The sequence below is a fragment of the Canis lupus genome, chromosome 14 (assembly GCF_003254725.2).
Source record: "Canis lupus dingo isolate Sandy chromosome 14, ASM325472v2, whole genome shotgun sequence".
Lineage (NCBI taxonomy): Eukaryota > Metazoa > Chordata > Mammalia > Carnivora > Canidae > Canis > Canis lupus.
In genome coordinates, this window is record NC_064256.1 from 47,574,941 (window position 1) to 47,594,670 (window position 19,730).

A 19,730-nucleotide genomic window follows, 5' to 3' on the forward strand; every position below is an offset into this window, starting at 1 on the left:
ATTCCAAACTTAACATTCCTTCAGGCTCGTTTTCATCACAGATGAAACAGGGATAATGCTGCTTTCCTGACCTCAAAGAGGCAGTATGAGAACCAAATGAGTTAGAGTGGCAGAAGGGCTTTCTGAATGCCAAAGCACTTGACATATTAATTCTTAATTACTTATATTAATTCTTAATAGACATCCAGCCATTAAAATGTACGAGGCCCAGCTCTAAAAGATATGTTGGGCCAAATGACAATGTTGGATGTGGATTTTAGATTAGACCAAGGAATTACATCAATATGAATTTTTCCTGAGGTCGATAACTGACACGTGTAAGAGAATGGACTTGTTCTTAGGAATTTATACACTGATGTATTTAGGAATAAAGGGGCGTGCTATTTATAACTTCTTCTTAAATGATTCCGAAAAAAAGTAATGGAGATATACGTATATATATGTGAACTAGAAGGACGCAGAGCAAGTGTAAATGATAAAGCAAGTGGGGCATGGCGAAGACAGTTGGCCCTTCTGGGTGAAGGAATATGCAAAGATTCTTTGTACGTTCTTGAAATCTTTAGAAAGCTACCTCTCCAAAACCAATTTTCTTCTCAGTATTCTCTGAGAATAGTTTTTTTGTTGTTATTTTCCTCATCAATGTAAAAAAAAAAAAAACCATCAGACAAAGCTCATAAACACATGGTGTCCATGTACTGAGCTGTATCAGTGTAATGAAAACATAGGCACTGAAAGTATCGATTAGGTCTTTAAGCTGTGTTAGTGTTTGATTTGGAGAAGCTCCATGGGCAAGCCAATTTAGGGGTGCTAACTGCTTGGGAAACCTAGCAGAGAAGGGGGTCAGGGCTCGCTGTGGGTGGCAGCAGAGCCGTGTGCTGCCCCGAGGGTACAGTGGTGAGCCTGCCATGGAGCAGGTGTATAGTGTGGGGCTCAGAGAGTCTGGCCCAGAGCCTGCCTCCTCACTGGAACATCTTGGGTTACTAACCCTCTCTGTGCTTCAGTTCCCTCGTCTATTAAGTAGAGGTCTTTATAATCCCCAATTCACAGAGATTTGGAGAAGATGAAGTATTAGACAGTCAATGTAAAGGACGTAACTCTGTGCCCACCGCTCAGTGATCCCCAGATCACTGTATGTGTTATCCTGCCCCATGCCCTCCTCCCTCTTTCCTACCAAGTCCGATGATGGTTTTGTATCATTCCCCTATCTCCACAGATGACAAATAGATTGACAAGATGGTCTCAATACGCACAGAGGCCAGCTGGGAGCCAAGTTCATGTAGCATCCTTCTTTGTTCCTTCTTTTGTTTGTGCATTCATTCATGCATTCATTCATTCATTCATTTATACCAAGGCATCTGTTGAGGTTTCCATGTGCCAAGCAAGTAGCAAACATTTTTAGGGAAGTCCAGAAGCCACACGTTGACATGAGCTTGGTAGTTAATGGCATTTTGAGTGACACATGGTATGTTACCTGGCAGAGTACTACTTTTGCCCAGTTCAAAGGCTGGAATAGATATGTTCCCAAAGACCTCCTGATGTACAGATTTTCATCCACCTGGACAAGTTAGAGAACCACCAAGTTCTTAGTGAACTGCAGAGCTTTGCTACTCAAAGTGTGGTCCGTAGATCACTAGCATCGTCAGCTTGTTAGAGAGGCGGAATCTCGGACTCCACCCAGACCCCCAGAATCCGTCTTCCTTCTAACAAGACCCACTGAGTTGTGTGCACTAAGACGCAAGAAGCTGCCCTGAGGAGGATCACTTACGATCACCATCCCTGCTGCTAACTAATCCACCCGAATAGAGAACCTCTGAGGTGTCAGATTTTTGCTTTTGTGGACAGTTAAGCTCTTTTTTTTTCCTCCTTCTTCTTTTGCACCAGAAGAGAAGTAAACATCATCATTCTATTTGTATGAACCTGGTTTTTAATCTTTAGTTTTCCTGCTTCTTCCTTTCATTTAGGAAATAGTCTTATTTAATTTAATAGGTAGAGCCAGAAAGGCCTCAGCTAGACATACATCCTGCAAACTTCAAACCTCTTTGACTAACTTTGTGGCAGGGCTTCCGATGGCAATCTGCCTTTGGGCTTTGCAATTACTGAACTCCCGAGATCCGCCGTGGTGGAACTGGTCCACCTCCAGACGTGGTCCCCAGAGCAGGGACCTGCTGCCTGCGTGCATTCTCTTTTAAGATGGAAGCTGTTCAGGAGTCATTTCTCTCATAGGTACTTGCAGGTTAAGCCAGACCAGTAGATAGTCAGATTGTGTTAAACATAATGTAAAAGGCTGAAGAGAAGCAGTCTCCTAAGGTACTTAGATTTCTGGTGCTTTCCCCCAGTATTAGGCATTGTTATTATGGTCTTAGTATTATAGCTTCAAATTACCAGCCATCTGCCCGACTTGTACTTTCCCGGGTTTTAGATAAAAAACCTGTCCGCTGTGAAAGTGGTGAGATTTTCCTGGCTTCCGCAGGGCACGGAGCCAGCTCAGGGGAGGCTCTGTTATGCAAGAGCCAAGGTGCCCTCCCGGCCTCAACCCTTTTTGGCTGCTGGACCTGGCTGAGGACCTTCCTTGGAGGCCCCAGCCCCCTATATAAAACTGATCTCTCTGGTTCCCTTCTACCCTAAAATTATTGTGATTACTTTCTCAGTTGATGCTAGATCATGTTGTGAAGAGGGAAAAATTATTTTTTTTTCATACTCTGGTTTTTAATATTTTCTCTGCTGCTCTGCCCCAGTGATCCTTACTGGGCTTTGGGGCCTTTGCATTTCATCTGCCTTACTCACCATTAAAACACACTTTCTAGGGCAGCCCAGGTGGCTCAGCGGTTTAGCGCCGCCTTCAGCCCAGGGCGTGATCCTGGAGACCGGAGATCGAGTCCCATGTCAGGCTCCCTGCATGGAGCCTGCTTCTCCCTCTGCCTGTGTCTCGGCCTGTCTCTCTCTCTCTCTGTCATGAATAAATAAATAAAATCCTTAAAATAAAATAAAAAAAAACACTTTCTGGGGAGATGTAAGTTGTGAGTATGTGCCCAGTGACCCTCACACACAGATCACTAGGGTTCCAGGTTTTGCTTCTAACCCTGCTGTCTTAAGTCTGGTACAGTAGATTGGGGTGGAGGTTAGGGACCCCTGGGGGGATTAGGTTTCTAAATTTCTCTTCTCTACAAATACTGCAAAAACATCATTTCCTGGAGCTATGTCAATCATTTGTCATTTATTTAAAAAATAAGCTATAAACCATAGAATTAATTAAGTCTCTCTACCAATTAGTTGTATTAAACTGTTGAGGAATGTCTGGGTGGCTCGGTTGGTTAAATGTCTCCCTTCGGCTCAGGTCATGATCCCAGGGTCTTGGGATTGAGCCCCACATCGATTCTCTGTTCAGCTGCTTTTCCCTCTCCCTTTGTGATCTCTCTGGCTCTCACTGTCTCTCAAATAAATAAATAAAATCTTAAAAAAAAAAAAAAAGAAAACGACTGTTGGAACCATGAGAAGATTACTTAATATGCATACATGTCAGGACACACGACACCGCGCCCCCCCCCCCCCACGACAGAATGTTTTGCATTTAGCCAGGCTTTGTCATCAAGCATCTATCAGGTGCCAAGAGCGAGGACCCGCTCTGAGGAGGAGGCACACCAGCCTGTTCTCTCCGTTCTCTTTGCTTTAAGTGTGGGACGCTTTTGTTTTTCTGAACTTAAGGCACACAGACTTGTTTCCCAGGCTTTATGCACAGGCCCGTCTAATGCCTTGAAACGTGGCATTGCATGAAAGGAAATAAAAATATTGGTACAGCTTGATTTTAGTACGATCGGTTTTCAATGACCCTTTCAAACAGCTTCCTGCAAAGCTGCAGACAATAGTTTGGCCGTTCACTCCAGCTGGAGGTCACCCTGTTGCTGGATGGGCCGGAGGGCAGTGCCCCAGCTGACCCAAGCCGGGATCCGAGTCCGCCTGAAAAGCTGCCTGTGTGAGGTTCAGGCCACCTGGCACTTGGCCATTGCTGTGCTTCCCCCGCCTTGGCCTCTCACCGCCAGCTGACCGAGCCCACGCTCTGTCCCCTGGAACCCTGGCTCGAGGGCTCAAGGGTGCACACACTGGGGTTGAGTCCAGCTCGGAGGTTCACTAGCTGGGTGGGGGGGTGTCTTGGGCAAGTTATTGATCAGATGCGGTTTCTTTTTAACATGGGGGAAGCTCATAGTAATACCTACCTCCCTGGGATATTTTTTATGAGAATCAAGTGAGATAACGTGTGAGATCAGAGAGATTATGTAGAGAGTGAGCACCGGAGTGATGGTGGCTAGTGCTGTCTCTGCTACGGAGATGATCCCTGCCGTCACCGTCAGCATCATCAGCATCACCAGCATCACAGATACCTCTTTTTTCTCCTTTCTCAAGAAGCCCAAATTGATACTGAGCTGATGCCATTAAAGGACATCGAAAAAGGAGTTACCACCCCTACCCTCCCGCCGTTTGGCAAATTTCTAGGACAAAAGGCCTGCCGGTCTCCATGCCTGTTCTTGGATATTTTCCCTAGAATTTCAGCTATGAAGCCCAACTCTGAGTCTAGTTTTCCTGCAGGTGGAGCAGATGATCCCACAAAGCCCTTTTGGCACTTTACCTGTGAGGTGACGTGTATAACATTTCACCAGCAAGCCCGGAACTCAAAAAACCTAACTTGATACTTGCACGTAATGGCTAGTCAGGGACTTCGGCAGCTGGCGCCTCGTGGTGGGCAGGGCAACATTGGAATTCGAAGTTAGTGGCTTCCTGGGAACTTGTTTTTTTAAGATTTTATTTATTTATTCATGAGAGACAGAGACAGAGAGAGAGAGAGAGAGGCAGAGACACAGGCAGAGGGAGAAGCAGGCTTATTGTGTGGAGCCCAATGTAGGACTTGATCTCGGGTCCCCAGGATCACACCCTGAGCTGAAGGCAGACGCTCAACCATTAAGCCACCCAGGCGTCCCTCCTGGGAACTTTTAGAAGGAAATAGGAGGTAAATAATAGTTGCATCGATGTGTATGAATGACGTGAGGATGCTTGTATCTGTAACTGGTGACCAGATTTCCTGAACGTAGGCACAAGTACATACGGACACTCTAGCTCTAACATTACATGCTTTTGGAGTGTTTTTCGCTGCGATTTGGACTTCTAGTTCATTGAGTTTGTGTAACAATCGAGTACTTAACACTGTGCCTAAGTTATACCGAATACCAAGGGGGCTAAAGTTATATAAATACATTTGAGTGGAATCTATAGAATCTCAGAATGCCAGAGCTGAGGGCAACTGTTCAAACCCTGGAATCTAACCTTGTCGTCCTGCAGACGGGACATGGAGGCCGAAGCACCTGAAGCGTCCCCCTGGCCCAGGGTCCACAGCAGGTGTTATGGAACCAGGAGTGACCGCAGCGGATGGGGCTCCATTCCAGGGCTCCCTTCAATACCACTGCTGCCACCTCCCATCATCTCATTTGATCTGGACATTAGCTTTAGCAGACTCGATGGAAGCTCCTGCCTCTGCATCTTCCAGGAGGGGGAGCTGAGCCAGAGGGTCTGTCCCTGGCCAGGTGATGGAGAGCTGAGACTCTGTCTTTATTTTTTTATTTTTGTTTTTTTTTTTGTTTTTTTTTTTTTGTTTTTTTTTGAGACTCTGTCTTTAAACAGTATGACTTGTAGTGGGACGGACACAGGCATGTCGCGTTTGTCTCTCCAAGCAACCTTTGGTCCCACGGGGGAAACAGAGAGCATGGGCTGGGGGCTGGAGGAGGAGGAGCTGGGAGGTTCAGGGCTCCGGATATGCAGACTGTGCCACGGGAGCATCCGAGAGTGGAGGCGCTCACAGGGCCGCGAGGGCTGCGGGAGTCCCAGGGCCTGCAAGGAGGGCAGTAGGGAACACGCAGCAGACACCCTCCGCATAGACTCCGTGTCAACACGAATAACTTCAAGAATCTTGCATAAAGTCTACTTAAAAATACCTTTTAAAAAATAGCACTCTGTCTTCATTTAAAAATGTCAGAATGAGATTCCTCAGCTCCCTTGGTTTATTTTTTTCTCCCTTGCCTGGCCCTTCGTGTACTCTGAGCCTAATTCAAATGCCAACTTGAATGGTCAGTATTCATGTGTCTGTTGCTTTTTTTTTCCCCCCAAAGTGGCTTGAGCCAAACCAGTGTCTAAGCATGATTAAACTCATTGTCATCATGTTTCTGGCAGGCAGCTTGTTACCTACCTTAAGGGGCCAGGAAGCAGAAATGGAGACCCCCGTGAAGCTCAGGCTCCCCGTTTGCTGTGTGGAGTCTGGCTCAGGCCCACTACCAGGCGCCACAGCCACCCCCTCACCAGCTCTGCTTCCTAAACTACACACTTAGACCCCACCCCTGTTCTGGAAAGGGCTGTTGGCTCAGGTCCCCCCAGGCACCTCAGCTGCCAGAAAATGGAACATCTTAGTGAATTATGGGCCAGGCTTCACAGTTCATTAAAAAAAAAAAAAAAGATATATTTTCTCTTTATTCTTTTAGAATCACCAAGATACCATGTATTTTTAGGGGCTCCCACTACCTTTCTTTCTTTATGAAAAGCTTTTATTTGAAGTGAGCAGAATGAAGAGTTCCAAATAGAGCTCTTAAATCCCCTTTAGCTTTCTTAGCTATCAAGGATAAACAAATTAAGAGATTCTTTTAAATATATTACATTAGAAAAGATATTTTATTTTACTTTTTTTAAAAAAATCTTTAAAATCTTTATATTTTATATTATATAAATACAAATAAAAAAATTTTAAAAATTAAAAAATCTTTAAAAAATAAAAATAAAAAATAAAAAATCTTTATTTATTTATGAGAGATACAGAGAGAGAGAGAGAGAGAGGCAGAGACCCAGGCAGAGGGAGAAGCAGGCTCCATGCTGGGAGCCCGATGTGGGACTCAATCCCGGGTCTCCAGGATCACGCCCTGGGATGAAGGTGGTGCTAAACCGCTGAGCCACCCAGGCTGCCCAGAAAAGATATTTTAAATAATGGTATAGAATGTTAAAGTGGCGATAAAGCCAGGGTCCCCATTCATTGCTGGGCAGCACTGGTGATGAGGCACTGTCCTTCTGGAAGCTCCTGGGCAGCATAGTTTATCAGCCTCTTAGATGCCCTTGCCCTTTAGCCAGTAATCCCATTCCTGGAAGGAAATGATCCCTAAGAACAGAAAATAAATAAGCATGTTATATCATTATGAATAATTAATAGCAGTTGAGTGCTCAGTGGGAAGGGAGGTGTTAAACAATCTGGGGTAGCAGTCCCCAAACCTGAAATGTGTCGCTACTTGTCCTACTTTCTTCTTTGCTACTGTCCTATTTCTCTTCTTTCCTGTACTTGGAGTTTCCTGTATCTTACACGGCCAGGCTTCACCCTTCCTCTGCTCTCCTGAACCCCTAGGAGCCTGGCCCCTGGCCCAGTTCATCTACTAAATCATAGCTTACCCTAGCCAACTTCTAACCCGAAGCATTTTTATTTGAACTTTTTTTTTTCTTTTTAAAAAACCATGAACTGATTTTATATAGAACTTAAAAATTTATAGGCAGTTGTCCATTTTTGGTCATTTCTGCATAACTGTTTCTGTTTTTGTAATGAATACATAATGATTTTATATTAATAAATATTTCATAACATTTTGAAGCCACTTACAAACAATGGTAGGAATTTGGGAATGGGAAAAGGAAAGAAATCATACCTGAAGCTTGTCTTGTCTAGGTGAGTCTGAACCCACGGCCGCCTTCTACCTCTGATGGTTTGTCCCTGGGGCTATCCTTCTTAATGGTTTTGTGACTTTGTCTTCATACTCTAGATTCATTATTTCTTTGCCTCCTAATTGATTCTGTATTTATAGGGGAAAAAGGAGAAATCTTATCACGTCCATATGGATTGCAAACTCAGCAGAGACCAACACAAGGCTTATAACAAGAGCAGAAAGATAATTTCATTCAGGCTTCAAAGTGGAGGGGGCCTTGCAAAATCACCACTGTCCATGTTTTTGCTAAGAATTATATTATCATCAACTAGAGAGAGTTTTGCTGGCCTCTTGTAGCTGCTTATAAATGATGGGCTGGTCTTGTGCACTTGTCTAGTCAATGATTTAAATAAACACAGTGTGTCCGTGTTAGTATTTTTCCTGTGCTGACTGACTCTTGGTTTGTGATGCTCTCTCTCCTCTTCAGGAGGGCATCTGGAGGCTTCAGTTCTGGAAATGGCAGCGTAGCTTATATCAGTATAACCTTCCCTCAAATAACAATGATCAGCTCTGGGTCAGATGAAAGAATGGAGAGCTACCCAAAGCAGGCAGACGCAGGAAAGCTGTCAACCCTGGAAAGAAGGAGCCAGCACTGGGTGAGATTCACATCTGCTGGACTTTGCCTCTGATCACATTGCCCATCTCTGTGTGCAGCTAGAGTTGAGGCAGGAGATCTTTTGGGGGATATCATGAGTCTTCTCTCTTTTTCTTTTTTCTTGGTCCGTCTAGCTACAGGTTTCTTGTTCTTTGTTGTGCTTTTCAAAGGACTTTTGAGTTTATTGTTTCTCCGTTATTTTTTTATCTTCTATTTCATTCATTTCTGCTCTGATCTTTCTCTTTTCTTTTGTTATCCTTGCTTTGGGTTTAGTTTACTCTCCCCTCCCCCCGTCCCCACACCCCACACCAAGTGTCTTCAAGTGGGAGATTAGGCTATCGATTTGAGATCTTTCTTTTTTACTAATATAAGCATCTATAGCCATAAATATTCTTTCAAACACTACTTAGATGACTCCCATAAGTTTTGGCATTTTGCATCTTCGTTTTCATTCATCTCAAAGTGATTTTAGTTTGCCTTGTGATTTCTTCTTCTTTCTTCCCATTGGGAATTTACAAATGTGTTGTTTAATTTCCACTTATTTGTGGATTTCCCAAAATTCTTTCTGTTATTGACGTCTAATTTTTTCCCATTCCACAATGGTCAGAGAACATGGCTTTACTTGACTTTAGTCCTTTTAAATCCTTCAGAGCTTGTTTTATGGCTTAGAATGTGATTTATTCTGGAGAAAGTTCCAGGTACACTTGAGAAGAAAGTATATTCTACTGTTGTTTGGCTGAGTGTTCTGCAAATGTTTACAGGTCTATTTGGTTTATATTGTTGCTTAAATCTTTTATTTTCTGTTAATTTTCTGTTTAATTGTTCTAACCATCATTGAAGGTGAGGTATTGAAGACCACACCTATTGTTCCTTCAATTCTGTCAGTTTTGTTTCATGTATTTTGGGGCTCTGTTATTTGGTGCATATAAACTTATAATGGTTATGTCTTTCTGATTGAATGACCCTTTTATTATTATAAAATGTCCTTCTTTATCTCTGGTAACAGCGTTCATTTTAAAGTCTATTTTTCTAATATTGGTTTAGCCATTACAGCTTCCTTATGGTTGCTGTTTGTACGATGTGTCTTTTTCTTTTTACTTTCAATCTTAATTGTGTCTTTGAATCTTAAGTGTATCTCCTGTAGCCAGCATATAGTTGGACATTATGTTTTACCCAATTTGACAGTCTCTGCCTTTTGATTGGGTTATTTAATCCATTCACATTTATTTTTTAAATATTTTATTTATTGAGATATAGAGAGAGCATGACTGGGGTTGGGTAGGGCAGAGGGAGAGGGAAAAGCAGACTCGCTGCTGAGCAGGGAGCCCAATGCGGGGTTCGATCCTGGGACCCTGAGATCACAGCCCAAGCTCAAGGCAGATACCCAACTGACAGAGCCACTCAGGTGCCCCAGTCCATTTACATTTAATGTTATTATTGATACGCTTGAATTTACAGCTCCATTTTACTTTTTGTTTCCTATATCTTGTGCCTCTTTTGTTTCTCTTCCCCCTCTTTCACTGATTTCTTTTGTACTAAGGGAATATTTTCTAATGTAGCATTTTAATTTCCATAATGATTGTTTTCACTATGATTTTGAATTATTTTCTTAGTAGTTTGCTGTTGAGTTTAGCATATAAATCCTAATTTATCAGATTTATACTAATTTCTTTCAGATTAGTACTAACTTAATTCCAATGAAGGATAAAAACATTACTCTGTATTCCCCCCCTTCTCCTTTTTAAGCTGTTGTTATACATGTTACATCTAACTACTATGCTACAGACCCAACTATGCAGTGTTAGACTCATTACTTTATTTGTTTATCTTTTGAAGAAGATAAGAGAAGTACAAGTATTTATTTATAGCATTAGCTACATTAACCTTTATATTACCATTTCCAGTTTACTTCATTTGTCCCTGTGGGTTCACATTACCAGTTGGCATCATTTTCTTATTGGCATCTATCGGGCATCATTACTTCATATGTATATACAAATGGATGAATGAGTGGGTGGATAATGGGTGAATGGGTGGATGGATGGATGAGTGGGTGGATGGATGGATGGGTACATGGATACATACATACTTATATGCATGCATACATAGTTGGTGGGCAGACAAATAGAATATATTAGATTGCCGTATAAAACTTTATTTACTGCTCTGAGTCATGGTAAAAAAAAATTTTTTAAACTGCTGTCCTAGAGTTTGTTGGCTTGGAACAGGGGAAGAGTCTTGCTCTTAGTTGAAAGGCTTTCAGTACCTGAAAGGCTTGCCCTTAGGTATATCCTGAGCCCTTTCCCCTCTGACCTCTTTAGCCTCTTGACTCTATTTTGCTTCTCAACAAAAGAGAAAACGTGCTCAACTCACTGTATTCCCTTCAGAATTGTTGCATGTAGCCACTACCTTGCCTAAACACTCACATAGCCACAGTGACAGGAGTTACATGCAATTTCCTGCCTTATTTAATCCACCCTCAAATGCTTCTGTTATCAGGAAATGCTAACAATGAGCTGGTACTGAGAACTTTCAATTCACTTTTTTAGAGAATTCTGAGACTTTTTATGAGTGATTCATTCTTTCATTCATTCATTGCTTGAGAGCATGACTTTGTACTTAGCAAAGTTTGGGTTAGTTTGTCATTTTAAATGAAACAGAAGGTCAGGTAGGTAAAACTGTTTTTGCTCGGTTGCTAAAAACAGTTATGCTGGATGCTCTCCGTGGGTAAAATTATCCTGATTGAGCTGGTCACTGAGGCTTGCTTTGTCAGAATTAATTCAGTGGAGAAATCTATCACATTGTTAGCTACCCATTTAGAATGAGTAATTCCTACAGCTGATAAAATATTTTTTTTTATTAACCTTCAGGAGGCATTGAAATGGTGAGCTTGGGCAAATTCCAAACTTCTGGGAAAGCATCCAACCTGCTTTCAGAGATTTTTGATCTATCTTGGTAGAATTTCAGGAAAGTGTACCGGCGTTCCTTATGAATGCAATTCAAGACCCCTTTCTAGATCCTAGACTTGGTTTCTCCTCCCCATTCTGACAGTGCTGCCTTGCACTCCTTGCCTCGCCCCTAACCTGTCCCACCTAACTCTTGTCCATGAAACACAGACCCATTTTCTCAGGCAGAATTAATCTGGTTGGAAGAAGATAGCCAGGGAAAACAAAGCAGCTCCCCCTAAATGAATTATTCTAAAATTACCTGCCCTTCTAGTTACCTGTCAGTGGCTTTCTGCATCAGTAGCCAATCAAGGGATGTATTTAATTTAAAAAAAAAGAGATGTATTTAAGTGACTCTGTAGAGTCATTATTGAGACACAGAGCATCTTTCTGATGTGTCCAACCCTAGGGATCCACCAGAATCAGAAGTGCCCAGGACTCAAGCAGGATCCCCATCATTTATAAGCCAAAGACTGAACTTGGAAGGAAAAGTGACAAGTTCTGGGTGTTTTTTTTTGCATGAATTTCCAGCATTTGCACCAGCTCCAGAGATGGGGGTAGAAGCAGCGGGGGTGGATTAAAGCCTTTCCTCCCTTGATTACAAAATTATGAGGCTGTAGTTTTGTATGACTGTGAATCTTCTCTATCAGGCAAGACTTGTTTCCCTTCCTCTCTTCACCTGGCTGAAACCTCTAGTTAAAGAATAAATTGCTGCCTATTGATTATACATTTTCTCATTACCCAGACGTCCCTGTTGTGCACTCTGTGTGGCTATATTTGTGAATAAGAGGGGAAGAAGTAACAAGTATTTTTAGGCTTCATTTCAGGATGTGACAGGGACATTTTTTGGTGTTGTTTTTGGTGTTTATTTAGTAGAAGCATTTAATTTGCTTTTATTTATGAAAAAAAGATGCCATGTGTGTACATATGCCCTCACACTTGCACGTCTTCTTCCTGGGTAAAGTTCAAGCCAACTGATCAGTATTTATACAATGGCTAGAAAAGTGAGATTTCCAGAAAACTTGAAAGCAGAGAGAAAAATCAAAACATATAAAAAGATTATTTAGTCTCTGTAATTTGATTTTGCTTCAGTCCTTCATTTATGATGAGAGCAGACAACCCTTCTAAAACACCAGGTGGATCATCTGACTCCTAACCTTGTTCCTACTTCAGTTGGAAGCTGAAGGGCGCAATGGGGTCAGACAGACAGGGATGTGGGTCCTGGCTTAGCCCCTTGCCTTCTGGGTGATCTTGACCCCGCCAGCCCCACATTTGTCATTTCCCCAGCCATGGTGTGTGTCTCATCAAGCAATGTGTGCCAGGAACCAGCAGTGGCCTTTGGCTCGTGGTGAGCTGTCTGGTCGACAGGCTGTTTTGGTTATGACTCATTAATGTGGACTTCTCCGTGTGCCCTGCACAACACGGTTCTGGCATCTGTGCCATGGCCCATGCCCAGTGGATGACTTGATTTTTCTAACACTTCTCTCTGCCCTGTGGGCTTTTGTTCAGCCCACCCCCAGTAATTTGAAAGGAGCTGGACAGCCTGTAAAGCTCACCTCGGGCCGTTATCTAAGTACCTCTGGCCAAAAATGTAATGGAAGGGGAGGTTGTCTGCAACATAGTTTGGGGATTTGGCTTCCCATCTCTCCCATTAGCACAGAAAGCTGAGAAGCGATGAGTCTCAGGACGTTCTCCAAAATGAGAACGCTATTTCGCGAACCACCACCTATAGTTCTTGCTGCCATAAAGTGCCTGGGGGTGAAACATCGCAGGCCTCTCCGTCTCTTGCTGCCCACGCAGAAAAGAACAATCGAATATATGTGGTTTGCCCTCAAATAATTTAGGAGATATGAAGGCTTTAAATTGTAGGATTTGGCATCATGCGAATCAAAATAAAAGAAGTCATGAATCAGTAATACTTTCACCCACAGCTTTGAAGTCTTTATTTTTATGATTATTGTTGCTAAGGATGGAAGGCTGCATAAACACCATTTGGAATAGCTGGAGGCTGGTGTTTTAGAAGAAAAATGGCAACCAGAGCAATTTCCCTGAGGGTCCCTAAGAGCTAATTTTGTTTAATGTGACGGTGCCTGAATAACTCTGGCTTCTTCACAGGGACACACGGGGACGCATTGGGAGCTTTGCAGCCAAGCCTGAGTCTAAGAGTGAACGAGTCGTCAGTGTTTAGGGACTGACAAAATCCATCTCTGGGAAGAAAAGATGTGGGTGTTCTTGGAGGAGGGTAGGGATGGAGAGCTAATGTGAACCGTGGCTTTGTGCGGCTTCTGTTCTGGATTATTTTCTTTGGATTTAAATACCTAAATAATGGTTTCCTACCCTCTTGTCTTGGCTTTTTCTCCCTCCTATCTTCCTTTTCCACGTCCCTACCCTTTCTGTTGCCATATCTGAAACCTCAGAAGCAAAAATACTCTTATTAATAAATTGTCCTGTGGGATGGTTTTTGGAAGTTTAGTGATACTCTTCTCCTGATCTATACACATCTTTTTTTTTTAAACCTTATTTTTTTATTTTTTATTTTATTTATGATAGTCACACAGAGAGAGAGAGAGGCAGAGACATAGGCAGAGGGAGAAGCAGGCTCCATGCACCGGGAGCCCGACGTGGGATTCGATCCCGGGTCTCCAGGATCGCGCCCTGGGCCAAAGGCAGGCGCCAAACCGCTGCGCCACCCAGGGATCCCCTGATCTATACACATCTTACCCATTTTTGTGCCTATTCACCTGAACATATCAAAAAGGGAAGGAGATTCTAGAAAGGAAGAGCTGCAGCTGGCTAAACCAACATGGTTTGTCTTAGGAAATGCTATTTTCCTCTTATAAGCATGGAAACAGAGGCCTTTTTGCTTACAGGTAAAATGTTGTAACATAAATGGTTGACATTTCCCATCAAAATTTTGGTTCAGCACTTCATTAGGAAGCACTGAATGAAACTGTGTTGGCAACCCTCATTGTTGGCATGTTTCTTAGGTGATATAAAAATGTTAGCATCCGTGGAATGGCATATTCCAAGCAAACCATGGTCTGGCAACCCCAGGGTTTCTGCTCCGAATTGGGGTGCTTCACTCTGCCTACAGCTTTCCTATGCTCTCCTGAAATAGCCACAAAATCCTCCAAAACTCAGTGCTATTTTCAGACCTGCTTCCACTTACAATAATTTGTTTCGATCATTACTCACAAGTTTAGTGCCTAATTTGGGACAAATATTTATTTTATCTGCCCTGAAACGGTCTTTTTTGAGCTTCAGAGAGCCTCTATTTCTGGGATTACTGGTGTGGTCCTCTTCCAGGTGCTCAGTGACCTTGTGGTGGGAGCACCAGAATGACCCGCATCCAGAGGTGGCACTGACCCCCCTGTTCCCTGCGGGGTGGAGGGTTCTGTGACAGCCCGTGCCTGAATAGTGCCTGGGGTAGTGCCTGGTGTTTGTTGAATGAACAGAGTGGTTCTTCTGCTTTACCTTCAATATCCAATCCATTGTCCAAGGCACTTCCTTTATGATCAACATAAAATTCCCATCCCATAAAGTTAACCACTGCAGACTACATTCTAAAGGGCATCATCCAGTGGCATTTAGTTTATTCACAGGGTTGTGCAGCCATCCCTTCTGTCTAGTTTTAAGACATTTTCATCATCAAAAAGGAAACCGGGTACCACATGAGGAGTCACTCTCATTCCCCCTTCCGTGGCAACCACCGGTCTGTTTTCTGTGTCTATGGGTTTCCTACTCTGGGCATTTCATATAGATGGAATCATACAGTATGGCCCTTTTGTGTCTGGCCTTTTCACTCATATAATATTTTTGAGGTCCATCCATGTCAGACAGGTATTAATATGCCATTCCTGGCAGTGGGTCACTACTGTTGCATTATGTGGATAGAGCACATTTTGTTTATCACTCATTGGTCGATGGACATTGGAGTTGTTTTTTTTAAATCTTTGGGCTGTAGTGAATAGTGTTGCTGTGAACATTCACATACTAGTATTGGTTTGAGTACCTGTTTTCATTTCTTTTTTTTTAATTACATGCAAATTTTATTAAGAATTTCAAATTAACATATTTCAGATTTCTAGCATGGAATAGAACCATTTTGGGACCGAAGCAATGGCGTAGATAAACACCGATATCCCTTGCAATGCCAAATTTATTAAGAAAACAATTCCTCTGCAAACCACATCCCCTTTATATAACAAGATGAAATAGTATCTTCCCCTTCACTTTGGCAATAGCCATTACCTAAAGGAATGAAAAAAACAAATAGTGGGTCTGCCACTTAATTAAAAATGGGATTCTATCTTTAGATTAAAATTTTTTAAGTTCAGAAAAGGCTGTAATTAAATGAGCCTTTTGATCAGCAAAAACAAAAATTAGCAAAGAACATCTAATCAAACAACCAAAAGCATTTTGAAAATAAAGAGGGAAAACATAAGGTGTTTTCATGGCATTTTTTTTTTCCTACACACTCTCACAACCGGTTAAGGATTTCCAGGAGTTAATTAAAATCTCAGGAAGGAAGGAAGAGCATTATACAAATAACAAGATGTGTTCAGATTCCATGATCTTAATGCTAAGTTTTCAAAAAGGAAGTTGAAGGCAGGGATCCTCTTTCCATGGCCTTGTCCTCACAGAATGGCCCAATCTGTATAACCACCCCAAGAGCACATGGGAGACCTGTGCTACCTGCTTTAGAAATATCAAACCGGTGTGGTGGGAACAATTTGTATCCTCTTGTTACTGATGAGGAAACCGAGGCATGGAGCAGGGGAGTCATCACTTGCCCAAGGTAAGTGGCAGGGCCAAAGTTTTGATCTTTATGCAGCCTCTCTCTAGAGTCTATGTCCCGAAGGTCCCCCTTAACTAATGGACATGACCCCACTGACATCACAGTGGAGTAGACATTCCACTGAGTTCTGGCCCAGTGATCCCCCCACCTTTTGTACACACCTGAGGTCCTCACAGATAGATTGACAGCAGGACAAATTCTCTAAAGAGACCTTTTAATTAAAAAAAAAAAAAAAAAGCTAGAGGGAAACAAATAAAGGTGCAAGTGGTCTATCTGAAGGTGAAAGAACCTCAACTGTTTATGAAGAGTCCCATCGCTTGTATCAGGGCGTTCAAAAGAGAAAGCGTCGCTTCCTCTCCGATTGTACGTTTCGGGGGCTTAAGGTCTGGGGGTTCACACTCCACACTCTGAAGATCAATCGGGAGGGCCTCGCCTACTTAAATAGACTCACCTGTGATACACGGACGGTACCGATGGATTTTCAGAGACGAGGACGTGATCATGGTAAATGCTCCCTTCCTGAGGATGAAATCGCTTTGAGCAGCTGAGGGTAGAATTGGTCTTAGGTGATTTTAGGGTGTTGATAGTGAAACGAAATGAGCCTCAAAAAAAAAAAAAAGCAGAAATTCCTCCCACCACCGAAAGGCCCAGCCCCACGGGATGGCCTGCCACGTCTGAGCCCCGCAGGGGCAAGGCCCGCCGAGGGGACGAGGAGGCCTAGTGCGTGGCGCCCTGGTAGCGGGAGGAGGGCTCCGAGCCGCGGGGCTGTGTGGAGAGCCAGGTGCTGTGCGGAGAGCCACGGAAGGTGAGGGTGCTCTCCATGGCACGGTGTTCTAGATCTCTCTACAAGTTATCCTATAACGAGCTTGTGTTCCTTGACATCCGGGCGTAGGCTTCGATGTAAAGAGAAGGAGGGAAAAACCCCACCGCAAAACGATCACAGTCTTCGCTCCCATCTGAGGTTAGGGATCTTCACATCCAGAGACCTTTGGTGGAGAAAAGAACCTCTGGAAGTGGCCCTGCGGGGCGACAGTGACAAGGGCGGTGGGGGGTCCCCAGGCCACGGCCGCTGCCTCCCCTGCCAGCCCAACCACCGCCTCCACGTCAGTTCCCCCTGCAGAAAAATGCTCCAGTTGCCCTCCAAAGGCCCTTCTTCCCTCTTCTGCTAGTTTTTAAGCCCCTTTTTGGGGAAACAGGTGGTGAGGGACCTTTGGAGGTGCAGAGGAGAGGCCACCAGCACCAGCAAGCGCGTGCGGGTGTCCCTTCCCTGGACTCTCTAAGAGCAGCTAATGGTTAGCTGCTGGTGGAGGCTGAGAAACACCTCTGTTTGCTCTTCATCCTCCTCAGCGGATAGGCGTGCATACCCAAGGATGGCCAGCCACCCAGAGTCCCTCGGAGCCCAGGGAAGAGCTAGGCCCGTGCACAGGGGTGCGGGGCTGCAAGCCCATTGCCAGTCTCCACTGCTGGTGGTGGGTGGGGTCTGAGCCTTGGGTGGGGGGAGCTGTGGTCTGGCGTGTTGACCTCTGCAGAGCTGCCCGAGACCCATCATGGTCCCCAGGTCGTGCGGCCTGGTGCACTGGTGACGGAGCAACGTTAGCACCTGGTAGTCGCTGTAGGTCCTAGGTCCCGAGGCCCAGGTCTGGGTCCCCAAGGTGCAGGGAGTGTGCGCACCGTCACGCGGCACAGCCGGTAGGCCTGTGTCTCCTGAGCTGTCCTCCTCTGTGCATCTCAGCTGTCGAGCCAGCCAAACGGGGTGCTCATCCTGCACGGCCCACCTGCCGGCCCGGGTGACTTCGCCCTGGTACTTGGCCTCGCGTGTCAGATGGGAGTGTTATTACCTGCCCTACGGGGTTAGCGTTAGGGTTACATGTGAACATCTGTGAAAAGTGCCTGCCGAATAATTGGCACTTAATGTTGGGTCCCTTTCCCCTAACCGCCCCCCGCCCCCATCGTTTACACAGGGTTTAGAAGCTGACCTGGTTGTAGATTATCAGCCAACTGTGTTTCTTACTGTTGTTGGATTTAGCCAAACCTAACCTGTTAGAATTACTGCCTCTTAAAACAGTGCTCTTATTCTGGACGGTTTAGCCAGGGGTCTTTGGGTGGGGCCTGGCGGACATGAGGGAAGCTGATGCTGTTTTGGGAAGAGTGGAATTCACTCTCCTGTTTGCGGGGAAAGCCATTTTTTTTTTTGTAACATTTTATTTATTTATTCATGAGAGACACAGAGAGGGGGGCAGAGACACAGGCAGAGGGAGGAGCAGGCTCCATGCAGGGAGCCCGATATGGGACTCGATCCCAGGACTCCAGGAACATGCCCTGGGCTGAAGGCAGATGCTCAACTGCTGAGCCACCCAGGCGTCCCTGGGGGAAGCCTTTGAAAAATTCACCCAATGTCCTGTCAACACAGCTTCTTTGTGGAGTTCATACAGCGATTATCACAGAGAAAGAGGGAAAAAGAAGTCTTAGTGTATATGAGACTCTCGTACCCCCTCTCCCATCCTTACACTCCCCCCCCACCCCTCCTCCTAGAGTTCTAGAATCATACAGTACTGGAGCTGGCCATGCCCTTGGGAGGGTCATCCCCTCCCATCCCTACGCTATATAGATGGGGAGACCGAGAGCCAGGGCCCCGAAGCTCCCGTCCTCTTCTTCCAGCCCAGGAAGGTGCCCCTCCGAGGAAACGTGCAAAGCGAGGAGGAAGCAAGTCCAGTTCTTTCTTTGAATATTGGGAAGTGGTAGTTTCTCGTGGGCCCTTAAAGAGCAGAGGGAGAGAGAGTGACCTGCTCTCTCCCCCTCCGCAGACTCCTGGCCCCTAGGAAAGGACCTGGTAGGCGGTGCCGTAGCAGTACTGGGAGAGGGGCTCCGTGCCCTGGAGCCCCCCGTCCCCACATGGTGCTCTGTCCCATGTGGCACCTGGATATGTACCTGTGTTTGCATTGACCTAAGACAGAGTCTTCTTTCTTCTATGACGGTCCTGGTTCTGCAGGAACATAGGGCATAAGCTGATGAGCAAACCTTTCCTCTCCTGGACAGATTGAGACATAAAGAGGGTTGAAAGCCTTTTCACTTTTGCTTTATGTCCGTGTCACGCTCTGTGTGAGCCTCCACTCTGCAGAGAGGCCTGCCAGGGCCGGTAAGGCCGCCGAGAACCGTTCAGGCACTTAGCTCCTCGTACAACCAAGCAGCGTGACCGAGCACACGGCTGCCCCGTAGGCCTTCAACATATCAGCATCTTAAAGTCTAAATATCCCAGGAAAACTTTTAGGGGCTTGTTATAGGCCTGTTGTAGGGGCACCTGGGTGGCTCAGATGATTGAGCGGCTGCCCTCTGCTCAGGTCATGATGTCCCCGTCCGAGGATCAAGCCCTGCATCGGGCTCCCTGCTCAGCGGGGGGTCTGCTTCTCCCTCTCCTCTGCACCTACTCCCTGCTTGTGCTGTCTCACTATTTCTCTCTCTCAAATGAATAAAAAATCATAAAAAAAATAGGCTTGTCGTGCTTAGCAAGCCAAACGTGGTTAATATTTAGTTGACACACAGATATTAATTTGCTTTTGCATTGATGTTTTCTCTTAAGAGTGCACTAACATTTTTTAATGATCATGACCAGGGGCGCC

General features: G+C 44.7%; 1 protein-coding gene across 1 annotated transcript in view; it reads left to right on the forward strand.

Annotated features, from left to right (window-relative positions):
- EEPD1 (endonuclease/exonuclease/phosphatase family domain containing 1) overlaps positions 1-19,730 on the forward strand; it is a 109,866-nt gene that overhangs the window by 70,618 nt on the left and 19,518 nt on the right. The window lies entirely within an intron of this gene.